General features: G+C 45.3%; 1 long non-coding RNA gene across 2 annotated transcripts in view; it reads left to right on the forward strand.

Moving 5' to 3' along the window:
• LOC138121077 (uncharacterized) overlaps positions 1–17,522 on the forward strand; it is a 101,936-nt gene that overhangs the window by 25,351 nt on the left and 59,063 nt on the right. For both annotated transcript variants that reach the window (XR_011156075.1, XR_011156074.1), the window contains exon 2: positions 3,024–3,088. This is a non-coding gene — a long non-coding RNA (uncharacterized lncRNA). The remainder of the gene's footprint in view (positions 1–3,023; positions 3,089–17,522) is intronic.

The following is a 17,522-nucleotide window of genomic DNA, read 5'->3' on the forward strand; positions in this document are numbered from 1 at the left end:
GGAATATTCCTCTCTGCCGTAACACTCCCCTCCCCACCCCAGGAAGAAGCAGCGAGTGTTTTAAGGGCTATAGGACCCTATTATCCACATCGAGTTGAAGTTCCTCCTCCTGAAGGAGGTGGATCTGGAAATGAGCTGCCCCATAAATCAATGGAGAAGTGCAGGCATGGAGCTGGAGTCACGGAGCGGTGAGTGCGGCTGCTGCTCCTCACGTTCCGGCTGCTTCTCCCTTCGTGCGAGCAGGGGGAGGCTCCTGCCAGAGATTGGTTCAGCCAACGCAACTCCAATCCCACTCCAGCCTCTTAATATTCCAGATGTTGCTGGGGAAAAAATGATGATGTCCTGATCCTGGTGTTTTAGGAGTAGTTTGTGTTTCTACCTCCCTGAAAGCAAAATATGAAAAGTCCCCAGCTGTGTCAGACCCAGCATTCTGGGCTTTAAAAATAGAATTTAAAAGGAAAAAACAAACAAACAAACAACAAACTACCCTAATATATTCAGAATGCCTGCAAGGAATTTTGGAACTGGGAAATCCAAATGGTTAATGTTGTCTGGTAAATAAAGCTCATCCCTTAAAGCAAATTAAAAAAAAAAGTCCTGACCCAGTGAGGCATCATCTCCAATGGAACAAAACAGCTGCAGGGAAAATGCGCAAAAACAACCCGTCCTCTTTGGACTCGGGCTGTGAGCATGCGAGGTGCCTTGTAAAACACTCAGGGTAAAGATGAAAGCTGCACAGGAATCCAGAAATAGTCCTGCAGAAGATTAAGCAAAAGGTGCTTTCAAAAAAGCATTAGTAATTTCCTAATATTCTCTTCTATCATGCCTTTTTTTTTTTTTTAATAGCTCTTAAGATAGAGCAGAAATGGCTACAAGTGAAAAGCTAATTCAGAAGCTGCGAGAGGAATTGGGTTTGGTCTCTACGAGAGGTTTTTTTTAATGTTTCTATTATCGTTATCTTAAATTATTCAAAAGTGTCATTTTGAGCTCACGGTGCAGGCACTTGGTTTAATGAAAGCAGATGAAGAAGGATCCTCCTTATTGAAAAAAAAACCAGGGGGATCATTGTCCCATGTCCTGCCACCTGTGATGAGAAAGGTCCTGCTGGTTCAGCACTGTGTGCTGGGGGGAGCATAAATGGAAAAGAGGGCTCATTTCTTTCACCCATCAGGAAAATGTTCTGTAATGATGCTAAAAATGTGGGGATATTCAGGGCTGGTTCCCAGAACAGCATAGAAAGGGGAAAACTTTATTTTCCCCTGATTCCCATGCCCTGAATGGCACCAAAACCCCATTAGAGATCTCTGGATGGTGTAGGGCTCGGGATGGAGGATTGTGTGTTGACCAATGGTCCAGGCACCAGTTATGGCCAGTGTGGGTGGGAAAATGTTTCTCAACATCTGTATCTGCACATAAGAAGATAAGGTTAATCAGCCTCCAGTTCCACGTCAAAGAGAACTACTGTGGTTTGCAACATTTTTAAGTGTGAAAGGAAAAAAATCTGCCACCCACGACCAAATGTCAAGATTGAAGGCTGGTGGTTTGATCTCCAAGGTCTTCAGCAGCTTCCATCTGGCTCTGCAGCCCTACTGCCACCCCAAGCACAGCTCAGTGGGGGTCATTTCCAGCAGGAAAAGATGGATATTTTGGGAGGAAGAGAGGTTTGGGATGCCTTTTAGTGGGTTTTACTTTTGTTTCTTTGTGGCTTGGTTTTTGTTGTTTTGTGTTTGGTTTGGCTAGGGTTTGGGTTTTTTTAATAAAATTTAAATTCACCAGTAACTATAGTTGCAAGAATGGAGAGGAGAGAGAATTGTGAAATGCATGAATCAAGAAAGAGCTGATTTAAAGCAGCCTATCAGAGCTCCTGGGAAAGATCATTTTATCCCAGGAAGCATTGAGGCAGAAGGACTCATAGGATCCAAGAGTGGCAGAGCACTGATGTGAGACAAAGAGCTCCTGGGGAGGGAGTGAGGAAGAAAAGTAGGTTAAAAAAATATTTACAGTGAATTTCCAGGGGAAATATTAATCTTGATAGATCCATTTCTCTACAAAAATTGTGTTGGGAAATTTCTCAAATGTGTTTAAGAAGTCCAGACCAAAGTACACTAGAGAAAATCCTTTATGTAGCCCTACTGAATAGCATTTATTTTAAAAAATCATAATGGGAATGATTTTATTTTGGTGTTCTGAATTTGTTGATTCAAATCTCTGAATCGAGTCTCTCTACTTCCTTGTGGTTAATTCTGAGAGCTGTTGGTGGTCCATTGAAAAGACAGGATCAATTAATTTTGTATGGGGAATATACAAGCAAACACTGAGCATGATGACACTGTCCCTTAGGCCGGTAGTGCCATGGGCTTGGCATCTCCTTTTGGGGCTTTTCTGAGGTTTGAATCTGGTTTGTGCTGATACAAATGCCTATGGAGGAAGGACAGGACTGTTCCTCTAGGAAATCAACATGGAGGAGAAATAAAAAAGGCAATGACCCCTGCTCACAAAGGCAAAGCAGCATGTGTTGCTCGCAGGACCCACTCTGCACTCAGAAATAGTTGAGTGGTTTGCCATGGTGCTGGTGGAAATGCACGAAAGTGCCCTGGTTTGTATGAGGCATCATCCTGCAGTTGCGCTGATGGTACCTGGAAACTCATCCTTTGTTAAGGTGTTGTTTTGATTGTCCTGTTCGGGAGCAGAAAAATATACTGAGTTTGGTGATAAACTACCCTGGTGAAAATGATGAGATGTCTCAGAGCAGTTTTAGGCCAGCCTCGGTTTCAAGTGTGGCAAAAGGCAAGCAAGCAAAGAGCTGGAAGGAAAAGAACATTTCTCCAAGTGAATAAAGATCAAAGAGCTGATGTTGTCTGACAAAAATGAGGATATACCTATGGAGAATATTTTCTTGCAAAGTTTAATCTGAACAGCTATAATACTATGCAAAGATAAAACTAAAGCATATACAGCTTTTTTTAAATGGTGTGCTGATATAATTTCTTCTTTTGATTTCTTCTATTTTCTTTTTTTCTTAGCTACAAAGTATCCAGTGCTCTTGAGGTACAAGAAACCCCCAAGCCTAACCCACCAAAAAAGCAAGGTAAGCGCCGATTAATTTTTCTTTTTCCTTCATTCTTAAGTTATCAGTGACTTGGATTTTTTAAATGGATTCTTATTTTGGAGTACAACAGCATTGTATCTACTGGATCCAGCCTCAGTGTGTGCACAGAAAGGTGCTTTTTGTGTTAGTGCTGCAAACCCAGAACAAGGTTCCTCCCCAGGTGCGCCTGAGGAAGGTGCGCACACCACGGAGGGAGCACATTTGAGACTGCTGCTCCCTCCTCTCAAAGGCTGCTTAGAAAAGCACCAAGCAGCACTGCTGGTGCCATTCCACGCCTGGTGCCTTCACTAAAGCTAGAGGCAGAGCAGGCAGGGAGCTGGAGGTCAAGGGCAAGCTCAGCTCGATGCATCACACAGCCTCCCTTCAAATCTTACCTGCCCAACCTGCGAAGCTTTTGCAGAGAGGCAGAGCACAAACCAATCCCCCTCTCCTATTAAAGATGGAAAAATCCCTTCTTTTATGCAATTGTGTCTCTTCTCATCTCTATTTTTGTCATTGGCTGACAGGGTGGGAAGGGAGAAGGAAAGGATGGGGAGGGAGGCACCAGAGAGAGGAAAATTACCACCAGATCAGGCAATTGAAGTGAGAAGGGAGAGAGAGGGAGAAAACAGAGGCTAATTCCTGAAGCTGCCCCCTGCAAACAGAGTTCAGGCTCCTTTACACGTGCTTGAGCCAGGACCACAAAGCCCTACCTTAAGCAGGTTTCTCTTCCAAGGAGGACTCATCCCCTGCCTCAAATCAGCAATATCAAGCAATGTGCTTCTGAAAATACTGCCCTAGTTATGGCTGGGGCAAGGCTGCTGCTCTGCTCTGGGTTTTATCTTAAACTCCTGGGGTATCAGTCAGACAGGCAGTTGCTTCGATACTTCTCAAGAAATTCAGATATCAATTGCAAACAGAGCTCAGGGAATAAGGAACGGGATACTCTGTCCAGATCAGCCACAGCATGCTCCAAGTAGAAGGGCAAACCCAAAGCTGTCACCTTCTGCTTGCACCATGGCAGTGGTGCAGACATTTGTGTTGGGGCAACCCCTGCTGAAATGGGAGGAGGCACAGTGCTTGTCTCAGGTTTGTTGATTTAGGAAGTTGTCTAAAGGTTGAGATTTCAGAGAAATTTGGGGGTTGGCTTTTTCAGGACTTGCTTTTCCACTGAGAACCTAACCACTGTTCAGCTAACTGCAAAGTCTTGAATCAGGAAGAATGCATTATGTTAAATTGTTCTGCAGAACAATGATTTTTGGAAAACAAAATGACAGTAACCAGAAAGAAATCCCCAACAAACAAAATAATATTTATTTCTGCCATGGCAGCTCTGTGAACTGAAAATGGGATGTTTTGTTTTGCTGGGCTTGTGTGCAGAAAGTGATTGTATCCAGTTGCAGACAAAAATTACATCTGGGCCTTGGAAGAGGGAAAAGGAGGGTGGGAAGATCTATGTCTGCAGAATCACTGATGCAGGAAGATGCAAGTGCTGTGTTGTGTCTAGTTGCATCATGTGTGAATCCATCAGCGACTTAAAGAAACAGCAAACTCGGTGCAACGTCTTTCTGTGGTTTTTCCATCTGCTCCCTGATCTGCTGGTGATGAATGTTAAGCTTTGCCATCTCCTACCCTCGAGATGTCCTCTGTGGGAGCTCTGGGTGACTTTTCTGAGCTGAAAAAAATACCCAGGAATGTCTGCGAACTTTTGTGAAAAAAACCTTTGTCAAATTGTTACTGTGAATGCTGCAGTGCTGTTGTATCCATGTAATGGTTGTTGAGGACTTCATGAGTACAGTGCCTGTTAAAATTTTGCTGTCTTCTGTCTTAAAACACCAATAAGATGATAATTATGGGTGGAAAAAATGGCTACTTCAGCTTCTAGTTTTGGATGCAGGTGTGGGACTTGAGTCCATAACGTGCTGATTGTGAGGTCAAAGCTGTTCTGTGAAACTGCAGATTGAGTTTAGTCTTGGGGAGAATTCTCCTTCCAAACCCTTGTGCACAACTTAGCGTTTTACTCTAAACCAAATCCTTCTCTCACATTGTTCATTGAATCTCAGGAGAGCTGTCTGCCTCCACAAGGAATCTGTCAGCCTACCAGCAACAAGCTCATATCCATGTCTCGACCTGCTCAAGGACTGACCGTTTTCATTTTTAGCCCATTTTTTTTTGGGGAAAACAGTTCTGTGCCATATGAAGCAGTGTGTAGGTGTCTCTGTCTATCAGTTTCCATAATATTTTTTTAAGCCTGTCAGCTAATCTCTCCCAGTTTTGACAGAGGTAGAAGTCTCAATGATATTTAATTCCTAGTAGTTTTCCAGCATGGGCAGTGGGGGAGAGAGCAAACCCCATTGCTGCTTCCCCTGAAGGGGAGCGAAATGCACAGTTTATACCTCTATTAGACATCAGAGACTCCATCTCAGCAGAAGGTATTTTGAAAAATCACATAGAAATACCACTGTTCATTCATTTGCCATTTGCTCACTCAGCCATTGAAGGGTTTGTTTTTTCAAATGAGCAATGACCAGCACAGAATGGTTCTGGGGAGCTCTGTCTCTGTTGGGCTGGGCTGGTGGTTGGCAAGAAGGTGGTAGGAGCTGGGTTGGACCTGGGAGCTTCTCCTCCTGCCTGTCCCAGTACATCCTCATTTGTAATGATTACGAAAGACTTGTAATTGACATCTGCCATACAGCCTGAATTACTGTGGGTGGTTTCAGTATTAGCGGGGTTGGTACCACGTGGGTTTTGGACATTCTGCAGGAACACCCATGATTTAACTGACCCCTAATGAGAGCAAGGGTACTGCTAGACACAGAAGAACCCCCAAAATGTTTTGCAATGACAAATGGGGCTGTGTTGCCTTTGCTCTGCAGCAATTGTGGGAATTGTACATTAATGTGAGACAATGACACCACCCTGATGTTGGCCAAGCTTTGTGCTGCTGAACTTTACACCAATGCCTGCGTGGAGAATGACTTGGTTCAGACAAGAAAAAAGCTGAAAAGCTGTTGGCTGCTACCCCAGAGATCCTCTAGCGGTTCCACATCCCCTCATTGTGCCGTCATTTGTGCACACGAGTTTATTACCAGAGAAGGGCTGTTGTGTTAGCAAAGACCGTCCTCAATGGTGGCAATTTGGTTTTGTCATGGTAATACAGCGCCGATGCACTGCAGACACAAAAGTGAGTTCTGCATGGCTTGGCAAAGAGATTTTCACATAGCTGCTGGGTGAGTCCATTGGTTTCTCAGTGTTCCTGAACAGGAGTGGGTCAATGGCAATTTTTAGGAAGGCAGATGCCCCTTGCTGAGCTTGTCTGACTATAAAGTGCTGCACAAGACATGCAATGTACATAGCATCCTCAGCCCTCTGTGTAACTCGCAGACTGTTAAAAGTGCACAGCAGGAATGAGAACTCTTTTAATCCACTGAATTTGCTGTTTAGCATGACCTGAATAATCTGGTGGGGCTAACGTGATCTTCAGCACTAGCACTCAACTGCCTGTTATCCCCTTTGAAGCTGCAGGATATCAAAAATATCTGACTGGTTTGGACTTGGATAGTGCCTGTGTGTAATTTGTTTTTCAGTGATATTGTTCCAGGCTCTGCTGTTCTCAATGCCAGTGAGGCTGTTCCTGTGTGAACTTTTCAGATAGGCTCTCTCGATCATGCTACTTGTTCTGTTGACCACAGCTGCCTGTTCATCATCACGTCCTTTATGTTTTCTCTTTGGTGGGAAATGAAAAGTAGAGGAGGGCAGAGCCAGCATAGGGAAGCTAAAAATGTGTCAGTAACTGCCTAGCAGGAGGCAGACTCCTTCCTCCAGATTGCCGGATACATGAAGGTACAGCCTTGATTGGTGCAAATTGCCATAGATGAGAAACTATTCGTATTCATTCAAATTTATAGCAGCTCTGTGGATGTTTAAATTCCTCCTCCTGTTTAGCAGTGCCCTGATGAGCCACAGCACTGAACTGGTGGGATGATGGATACGAAGAATTGAACCAAAATGTGGCTGGTGATCTCAGTGGCCGGTGTGTGGTTACGTCTTTCCACAGAACATGTGTTCTTACTCAAAGAAATAATCATGTGGGGAATGGAGGTGTATTTTTGGGAAGATTCTCCTCTTACTCCAGAGCTCTCTGGTTCTGTCTGACTTGTAATCTGACAGCCCTTTCTGTCACTGATGTTAAGAGCTTCTCTGGGGTTATGAGAAAAGACAAACTTCCAAACCCAGCATCCTTAAGAGGGCATCCAAATGCTGCACTGTACAAAGGAATTGAAATTAGTTCTGAATGCAGTTGGCTTTACCTGCTTTATGAAAAAGAGAAATATATTTTAAAAGGATATGTTTCATGTAATCATGCTGGGTTTATCAAGTGCAGAAAGATGTCTCCTAACAATACCCAGGAAGATTACAATTGTCAATCAGAGCAGAGGTCCTGTTCGTGCCTCTTTGCCTCACTCCCCTGCTGCTCTGATTTTTCTGGGCATAGCAGCACTGAACAAGGTGAAGAGTGTAAAGAAAGCTATTTAACCATCAAAAGACAGTGCCAGCCAAGCACAGAGCTGAATTTCACCTCCTCAGTGCCAATAATGAAGTTTTTACAGGGAGAAATGCGCACAACAGCAAGAGTGGAAGCCATCCTGTGTGGTCCCGTAAATGGTACACTCTCTCCTTCTGGGCCTCCACAATAGCACAAGGGCTGCTGCAAAGTGGGCAAAGCCCTTCTTGAAGGGCTCGTGGAGCTTTTCAGCTCATTGCAGGATCCTCAGAAACCCTCATCATCCTCCTCCTCTTGGCACGGCAGGGTCGATAAAATCAGATCAAGGCTTAGTATTTCTAAACAAAAGGGAGTGGTTAAATGGGCTTTTAAACACTGGAACCTGTCCAGCTGGTTGAGAGGCAGAGCCCGGAGAGGCGGGGGTGAGGAGAAAGCTCAAGGTGCCAAACTCAGGGTAGAGTGGCACTTGTAAGCAAAGTTGTTGGAAAGTCATTTCGTTGCTTGTGTTGTGCAGTGTGTGTGTGTGTGTGTGTGTGTGCAGAACAGATTGGCAGACGCCTGTGCCCACGAAGGCGGGCTGGGGGCTGGGGGGAGGCTGCTTTGGAAAGGTGCCAGTTGTTCCATGGGCTTTCTGCCATCAGGAATTTTCTTTTCCCCCCTTCCCTTCCTCCCCATCCCAGCCCCCAAACACACACGAACAGGCTGGCAGGAAGAGCATGCTGAAAAGGATCTGACAGTTTGAACAACACTCGATGACTTAGTTTGTTTTCCCTGACTTTGCGCCAGCAAGCAGGTCTCTGGATGAAAGACTTTATTAGGCTTTTAGAGCCACTGTGACACAGGTCTTTCTTTGACCTGAGGTACTTGAGAAGAAATGAAAACAACGTGTAACTTTCATGGAGTTGAAAGACTGCCCAAATGGAAGAATACGGTTTACAAGGGATCCAGAGTATCACAAAACGTTTCCCAGGGTGAAGCGCGGCAGAGCAGAGCGGGGGGAGAGCCTATCCTGGGAAGAGGGAGAAGGCGCTCAGTGGCTGCTCGTGATGAGGAGGAAAGCTGATCTGGCTAATTAGGAGATGATGAGATGATCGCATCCAGCGGAAGGTGCCATAACCAGTCATCAGCATTGGGGGTGTCCAGTGGAGGGAGGTGATGGGAATTAGCACTTATTGCCAGGAGCCTGCCGCCGCGCGGCATCCCAGCGCTGCCTGGGTGCTGGCACGGGGCTGTGCGCTCAGCGCTGCAGCTCCTGCTCCGCCCGCTCTGCGCAGACCTGGCAGAGCCACGGAGGAAAATACACGGAAGAAAAGCCATGCTCTGTCAGCAGTGGTAGCATCTACAAGGAAAATGTAGGACAGCTGGATCCTCCTCCTCCCGCAGCGATGCCGGAAAGTCTTAAAAGGGCCGAAGCTGGCTCCAAACACCACCTAAATTATCCCCTCTTCAGTCCTCAGGGATAGAGGGAGAATTTCTCATTAACTTTCTGTATGCCTACTTTACTCCTCAAGGAGCTTGGCTGAGGAGTTTAAACAAGAAAACCAAGAATTAGGCTTTGCTTATAAAAAAAATAAAAATAAACAAGCCACTCAGTGAGGAAAGAGGAAACATCAAAGAAATGAGGGGTACCACAGAAGGAACAGTGCAGTCGATGCTAGGAGCAAGTAAGTTTGTGAAAGAGACCCCCCACTTGGAAAAGTAATTTTAAAAAGGGTGATTCATCCTTTTTTTCTTTCTAAAATCTCATAGAAGGAAAAAGATGGCAGGCTGGGTTTGTAGAACTGAAATAGTTTCTGAAAACTGAAGAACAGATGACTGAGAAACAAGTAAGACTGTTGCTGGCTTATCAGTCTTGGAAGAGAATCACAGAAACTGAAACTGCATCTTTTTAAGCCTCAGTAGGCTGGGGAAGGAGTTTTCATGGTTACAAGCCATGACTGAGAAGTTTTTCTGGAGCTCGCTACAGGCCTGATCCTTCCTTAGACTGAAAATAAAATGCTGCAGTCAGCGAAGACTGTGATTCCAGCAGCTCTGGGATGGGCCAGAGTTGCTACCCGAGGAAATCATCTAGGAAAATTCTGGAGAACAGTCAAGTTTTTCTAGCACCACCAATAACAACTTCTGCTCTCTTAAAACCTTGCTCTGTTGATAGTGCAAAGGGATGAGGACTCTGAGGCCCCATTCCGCTGTTGTGGAATAACAGAATCACAGAAAGGGTTGGGTTGGAAGGAATCTTACAGCTCATCCCATTCCACCCCCTGCCGTGGGCAGGGACACCTTCCACTAGACCAGGTTGCTCCAAGCCCTGTCCAACCTCACCTGGAACATTTCCAGGGATGGGGTATCCGCAGCTTCTGTGTCACTAAGATGTGACAACAACCATGTTTGCACAGAGCCACCACCACCCAGAGTCACTTTAGTGCAGCTTTGCTCTCTCCAGCAGAATTGCTCTCCAGTTTGCTCCTAGGCAGGATCTTTGGCAGGCTGACATGGAGCCATGGCTCTGGAAGTGCTCGGTGATAGCTCCTCGTCTGCAGTAGAGGCCTGCATGGTGCCCCCAGGGAGCTTGGGTTTGAATCATGTCTCCACAGAGCCCAAAATTCGTCACCTGAGGAGACGGGCCTGGTGGCTCTGTGGGGTCTGTGCCCCATGTGGAAGCAACGTCTCTGCAATAGTTTGCTGTTCACAGTGAGCTTGTGAGCAGGAGGCCTGGAGGAAGCTGACTCCAACACAGAATTTGCTCTTGTCCCTTTTGTTCCAAGCCCTGGTGTCACCTCTCTGTGTGTGCAGGAGCACAGGGACGTGTCTGTGTTTCTTGTTTCCTTTCTATAGGACTGAATGTTCTGAGCGATCATGTTATTGTATGTGTCTGATGAGCCATATGGAAGCTGTGAGGCTTCAGGAGTGTTTTGGGAATATAATGCCAGGAACTGATAATCTCAGCAGCTCTTCCTTCATATTATCACATTGCTTTTGCTGCCATACCCACTTAGAGCTATTTACGCCCGTTCCCGGAGAAGCTGGTATTTCCCTGCCACATTTTTTGCTCTCCATGGGATAGAAGGGCTTTGGGAAGTGCCATTTGAGGCTCATTGCTACTCAGAAATGCTTTACAGAGCCCGTTCTGTTGTCAGACTGCCTGCAAAGAGTTTACAGCATGAAATAGCTCAGCCTCTCTGATCGGAGGGATTCTGGTTTTGCAGTGCTATTAGGCAGACAAAAGGTGAATTAGCCCCACTCTGTGAAACAGCCCTGACACAGGGAGGTGCTGCTCTGTCACCACCATTATTTCACAAACTGGTTTTCTACGGTCTTTGATTCCAACAAGGCAACTTGCAGAGCACACAAAGGATCAGATTGTATCTCCTAGCACTGGCCGCCGTTTCCTTCCTGTGGGACATCGGCGGCTGCTGCTTTCTCTATTTCCACACCTTTGCATCTCCCAGCCTCCCTCCAGAAAACCCACTGACAGTTGTTTAACAGTTTCAGTAGCGAGTCAGGCAGTGGGCATTTTTCCATACTGTGTGTTTTTCTTCTCCTGTGTTCGAAGAGTCTGTTCTTCCCCTGCACCTGTGGAGCTTGTTAATCTCTGCAGAAGATTCAGTTCTTTGACTGCAATCCAAGCCTGCACCATCTGAGACAGACTGCATCCTTCTGCCCTTTGAATGATCCTGATTTTTCTGTGGTCTGGCTCAGCCCTGCAGAGGGAAGGACATCTGACAAAACTGGGGATGGATCATCTGAAAGGGGTGGACAATTTGAAAAATTATAATACTCCTTGCTGTGCATGCAGTGCCCAAGACATGGTTCTTGACCCTGGGGTGGAGCTGGGGCTCCGTGGGTTTCCTTTCCAGCACATGAGCTGTTAACACAGCTGTATTGGACAGCCTCAAAGAACAAGGAATTATGACCCCTTCCATTTTACAGATAAAAGTACCACAGGGACAATGCTGTCTCCTCCAAGGGTCCTCATCAACATGGAGACTTCCAGCCCCGCTGTGTGGACAGGACATCTCAGTGTTTCTGCTCTTTCCAAGCAATGGGTTGCTCAGCATCTGCTGCAGCCTCAGTTCAGGATAATTTTCACAGTGACTTGTTTTTCATGCCAAAGGAAGGAAGTGTGAGACCCCTGCTAAAAGTTTGCCTCTCCTTGAATGAGTGAATGCAACTTAACTAACTGGAAAGGCTTTAATTACCATCCAGTTCTTGCAGGAGTGTCTAACCTGGTTTAAGAGCTCTTTGAATCCTTTAGCCCCTTGAGTTTTCTTAACCCCTGTGATATATTTCGTGATCCCTGCAGCTTCTGTGTGCTGCACTGGGGATAAATGCCAGGCAGTTTTAGCATTATGTGTGTTACAAACCCACTCATCCCTCCACGGGCTGTTCATTTCCATATGAAACATTTCTTTAAATAGCAACAATCTCAGGGGCTGATTTTATTGTCCTTGCTGTGGCTCAGATCACTCATAGTGCCCTTTTGAACATCCTGACTTATTGTTTATTTCTGCTGATTTTCATGGCCCCATAATAACTGCTCACCCATCCATTTTTCATGCAAGGAGTCTCACCCTCCAGTCTGGCCCCAGACCTCTGCTTTATTCCTGCCAGTCACATGAGTCTCTGAGCAAGGATCTTGCTCTGGCAAGAAAATCCTGGTCTTTATGATCTGTCTCAGTTTCTCCAAAGAAATAAAGGGACGCTTGCCTCACTTTGCCACAGAGAGAAAGAAAAGGGAAACTCCATCCCAGTGCATGAGGTGATGGGAGCCCCATGGGATGCCCATGGACACCTTGGGAGAACTGCTTGAGTGCCTCTGAGGCAGCCTTGGAGTACTCAAAACCAAAAAGGAGGACCAAGTACATCAGTGGGGGGAATAAAAATAATTTGAAAAACAGCACATAGCATTTCCAGAGCAGGAAAGACAAGTCAGTGAAGTGGGTATTTTATCTGAGTGCTCCTTAGTGTTTCTAAGAGGATTGGTTTAAGGAGAAAGGTTGGTAAACAAACAGGTTTGCTTTTTCAGTTAGTTCCTCTGAAAGTGCATCTTTTTTGATAATGAAACCTCTTTTTGCATGTCCCCCTGTTTCAATTTCCCATCAAATTAGAATTTCCTTTATAGGAAATAAATGTGCCTGATTATTTCTAAATAGCTTTTCTGTTAGTCCTGGCAAAGTTGTCCATATACACACATCTATATTTTTTCTAGGTGGTTCTTCTCTTCCCCAAATACATGTGCTGATCTTCTGTGTTCTTTTAATGTCTTCCAGGAGATTTCCATTCCCCACATCAAGTCTTCCTAAATTGTCTCTTTAATCCCCAGGTTTTTAGTGCTTGGCAATGCTACTTGTTCTGAAGTGCCGTGATGGGAAGGTGGTGGGTTTTTTTCCCCCTCATTAGCTGCTTTTAACATTCACCTCCTTTGTTTGTGTATCTTCTTTAGATTCCCTTGCCTTTGTGGGCAGGGCTTTGCTCTTCTGAGGTGTTAATAAGCCTCTGGCAGAGACGACATCTGTGGCAGAGGACATTAAGTTCTGAAAAACATACTTCTTGTGTTATGAGGCCCGTTACCTCATCTGAGCAGCAACTACAGCTTTTAAAGAGCAAGGACAAAGGAAACATTGGCTTAGGGCTGCTTCATGGTTGGGTGTTTTTTTATATATCAAAACTTGAGCTCAAAGTGTTTGTATGGGAGAGGGGGGAAGAGACTGCCGAGGGGAGGAACATTAGAGGAAAACTTGTGAAGGGGAAAGGAAAAAGAGAAGAGGCTATTTAAAAATACTGTGCATCGTTTAAACCAACACCTAGCGAAGGATAAAGGCTTTGCAGAGTGTATACGTGATCCATCCATCTGTTCATCCCTTTTATCCAATCCTATAGTCATGGGTATCATAAGAAGGAATAAGAGCGGTTAAAGCTTCCCCATCACAGGCATGTCAGATGTTCCACACCGAACAAGATCAAACCAGGGATTTGCAGCCTGTGGGATGCAAAAAGATGTCATGGAGGGATAAGTGCTCTTCCCTTCCTATATTGACAAATGGGAGGGGATCGTTCTGAGCAGGATGGAGAGCAGAGCGCAGGCATCGCCCTCACAAAGGGGTGTTAACAGCTGGGTTACCACCTCCCTACTACCAGGTGTAACTCTCTAAAAAGTTGCAATCTGAGTACATCAGGATTGGTGCTTCTGCTTCCTCCTTAACCTTATGTCCTGATATGATTTATCAGCTAAATGTTTTGAGGCAAAAAGAGGATGGTGCTAGTTCAGACTTCCAGTGTTTGCACTCTGAAATAATTTTGAATTAGAATCAAAGAAAGCAATTTTTTCTCCTTCTTGCATTCCATCCTCCTTTAAATTTCCTGTGATTTACCTGGCAACATTATTTTTGCCCTGTTTTGCTTATTTTCCCATTGTTCCCCAGGATGTTGCAATGCAAACACCTCAGTGTGCTTTCTGGTCTGTGAAAGGCATTCTGACACAACATCCTGGCTGACACGTTCCAGTCTTGTTTTTAGATGAAGGTACCAACTACTTAGTGCTAGCTGAGCACCTTGTTGGCTATCAGGTGGTTTTGCTGTAACATTTTCATAGTTGTTGGTATCTTGAAAGCTGAATAAAGCAAAAAGATTCACTGCACAAGGTGCAGTTGTAAATATTTCCATCTCTGGTTGTCAGTGCATGGAAGAGGAGTCCTTGCCACAAACTGAGGGGCTGAATGATGGTGGTTTTGTCACTGTACCTGAACCATTTCATGCCTGTGTCTTTACAGAGCTCTCAGCATCAGTAGGAGGGGGGGTGGGATGGTGCTGCTCATCAAACTCCCTGCATGCCCTGACCCACAGTGTGGGACCCACCTGGCAGCCCCCACCTCGTGTCCTTAAGCAGCAAATCCCTTTGCCTGGGGCCTGCTGCTGTCTCCCCAAGGACACCTTTCCTGAAGTATCTGTTCTCCACTCCTGAAAGGCATCCAAACCCCCGTGTGAAAGCTGAAATGAAAAACTGGCTGGCACACGTTTCCACGGTGGAAGGAGGTGACTTCTGTGCCTGCAGATTGACGGTATCGCTGCTGCTGGCATGACAAGTCTCTGCGTGCTGTAACCCTGGCACCAATCAGTGCCACGGATGCGAGCTAGCCTCCTCTTTCATTACTCTCAGTAGCTCCTTCCCTGCTTAGGAAAAAGAGCTATTTATGGACCTGGACAAGGTGACCTCCATATGGCAGATTCTGCCACTCACCGTGGGGACTCGAGCTAGGCACATGCTCCTCGGGCAAGGCAGAGAGACACTCAAGCAGTGGGCACGCACAAATGTGTGCTGCTTTCAAAGCAGCAGAAAATTTGTTGGTTTTTGGTTTGTTTTTTTAAAGAAAAAAAGTCTCAGAAAGCAAAGACTTCTGTTTTCCTCTGAGCATTTAAGAAAAGCAATGCATTTCCACAGATTGCATGTTTGGAATATTATGAACTTTATCTGGAATACTCTGAAAAAAAATAATGTAAGTTCTTATCTATATATTCCCCCCAGACAGAGAGAACTGAATTCCTGTGCACAGAGAGCCGTCTCTCTCCCTGTAGCATCAATCCCCACTTTATTCCTACCCTGGGGGACTACACAAAAGCAGTTTTCATTGGGCAAATCTGTGCCAGTGTACGCAAGGTGACCCAAATTTTTAAAGCAAAGGAGAGGCTGAGGGGAAGGGTGAAGGAGGAAGCCGAGTAGGAGGGAGGATGCAGAATCCCGTGGATGCAGAGAGGGGCTGAGCTGGGCTCTCACAGGTCACATGAGGATGTGCTTCTGCCTTCGATCTGTTTAATTTGATCAGGCGTCAGAGGTGTTACACGGTGACCAAAGTAAGGGGAGAGGAGCTCTGTTCCCTGCAGCCTCAGACAAGCACAAGTGCAGATTACCACTGTCCTTTGCGTGCTGTGTCCTAGAAAGGGCAGGCGAGCCCAAGTGCCACCATCCCCGTGCCAAATCTGCTGTTTGACCTGCGTGCTGCTGAAACAAACAGATTTACTCAGGTTTAGCCACCAGCCAGTGTTTTTTGTTTTTTCCCACGTGCGTCTAAATAGCTGTCAGTATTGCAGTAACAGAATTGCCATTTTAGTGAAGAATCACTCTTAATTATGCTGCAGCCCGGATTCCCTTGCAGCTCCACGGCCCTAATTTCCAGCTGAGGGACCCAGGCTTCCCCTCAGCTGCAGTATTTTCTGTGAAACCCTCTGGGTGTAGTAGTGGGCTTTCAACAGAGGCATAATGTGCTGAAAGCTCCTAGTTGCACAAAATGGCTTTAAAACATATATATATGCAAGATGTAAGGCGAGGGAGAGCATAATCTGTCCTGTGTACCGTTGCCTCCCATTGGATTTCCTCGAGGCGATGCAATTCTCCGTATGCAGCTTCCAAAGCAGGATGTGCTGTTTGGGTGGTTGCAGGACATATGCAACACACAGAAAGGCAAAAAAATCTTGCCTTGCTATTTGTGGCAATTTATATTTGGAGCTGCTTGAATAATTCATGGCAGATCTTAACCATTTCCTTTTATGTGATGCTTATTCAAAGGTAATTTTTCTCATTATCTGACTATTTTTGCTTATACATGTTTGATACATGGTAATAGAGATAAACCAGCCAGAATCGCCTTCTTTTTATGCTGAACAAGGAACTTTATTGCAACGAGCAAAACAGTAGCAGCTCAACAGTTCCTGGTTTATTTGGCATCTGAAGAGATGTGCTGTAACATCATCCCTCTCCCTTTCTGCTCAGCTCCTCACTGGAATGCTCATCAAAAGCAGGTATCCTGCTCATAAATCCCTTCTGCAGGCAGCGAGAGAAGCAAACACAATGGATGTGGATTTGCAGCCAGCAGCAGTCCATGGGTGTGGATGTGCAGAGTTCCATGAGAGGCACTCATTAGAAGTATTTCAGAGTTTGTTCTCAAGGATATGTTAAAATCCATCTTTCTGTTGATGCATAACTTAATATTCTCAGCGTGTTTACAAGTTCCAAGTATCTGATTTGAAATGTGAGGGGATAACTTAGGTTGGCATTTCAGCTCTCTTTGTGCAGATGCATGTGAAAATCCACATTTCACTAACTACAGCCATCGCTCTGCTCTCTTCCCAGTCATGTTCCTGCTAGTCAGGTCTCATTTCCAGGAATGCCCACCCTGTGCTCAGTTCAGTCAAACAGCAAATGAGGCAGAGTCCTTACCTGGGGGGCTGCAATCACTGTGAAATTCCAGCCTCCAAATGCAGATTCTCAATGCTTCATTAGAGCAGCCACATTTGGAAACTGTCCTCCAGGGAGGGACACGATCTGATGTCTATTGAAAGGAGGAAAACAAAACCTCCCCTTGACATCAGTTTTTTTAGGCTTTGGAGCAGACCTTTAATGTTTTTCTCTTCAGCATGTTTTTCTGTTCTTCTTTGGAATTACCTTTTGCTCATCCCTTCCCTTTCAAAATCCCTGTTGTCAGGTGGGAATATGATTCTTCTTTCCCGACTGGGCAGATTCAATCCGTAATGGGAATTTCTCACAGAGCACAAATATATCTGGGGGATGTTAACTGTCCTGCATGACCTGCTGGCTGTCACTTAATTACCTAATTTATTTTAGAGTGGTTTGGCTTGGTTTTTTATATCAGGATTTTTATCTAAAAGCACCTCTCCTAAGCTCTAGATGCTTGCTAACCCTGCCCGGCAGTCTGCCAGTTCCAACCAGCCAAAAATATATCACCTTCCTTGGCTTGTGGGCATTTTTGTATCTTTAAAAGTTAATCCAGCTCTAAGCTGGATTAATAATGGAACATCCCTTTAACCAAGGGCACATAAGGTCAAGGCAGAGCTGTGTGGATATTCCAGGCTGCTAACCACAGAAATAATTTTTTTTGTCCTATATAGGACCCAGAATGATTTATTTCAGCAGTATTTTTG

This window comes from Aphelocoma coerulescens, chromosome 20, assembly GCF_041296385.1.
Source record: "Aphelocoma coerulescens isolate FSJ_1873_10779 chromosome 20, UR_Acoe_1.0, whole genome shotgun sequence".
Lineage (NCBI taxonomy): Eukaryota > Metazoa > Chordata > Aves > Passeriformes > Corvidae > Aphelocoma > Aphelocoma coerulescens.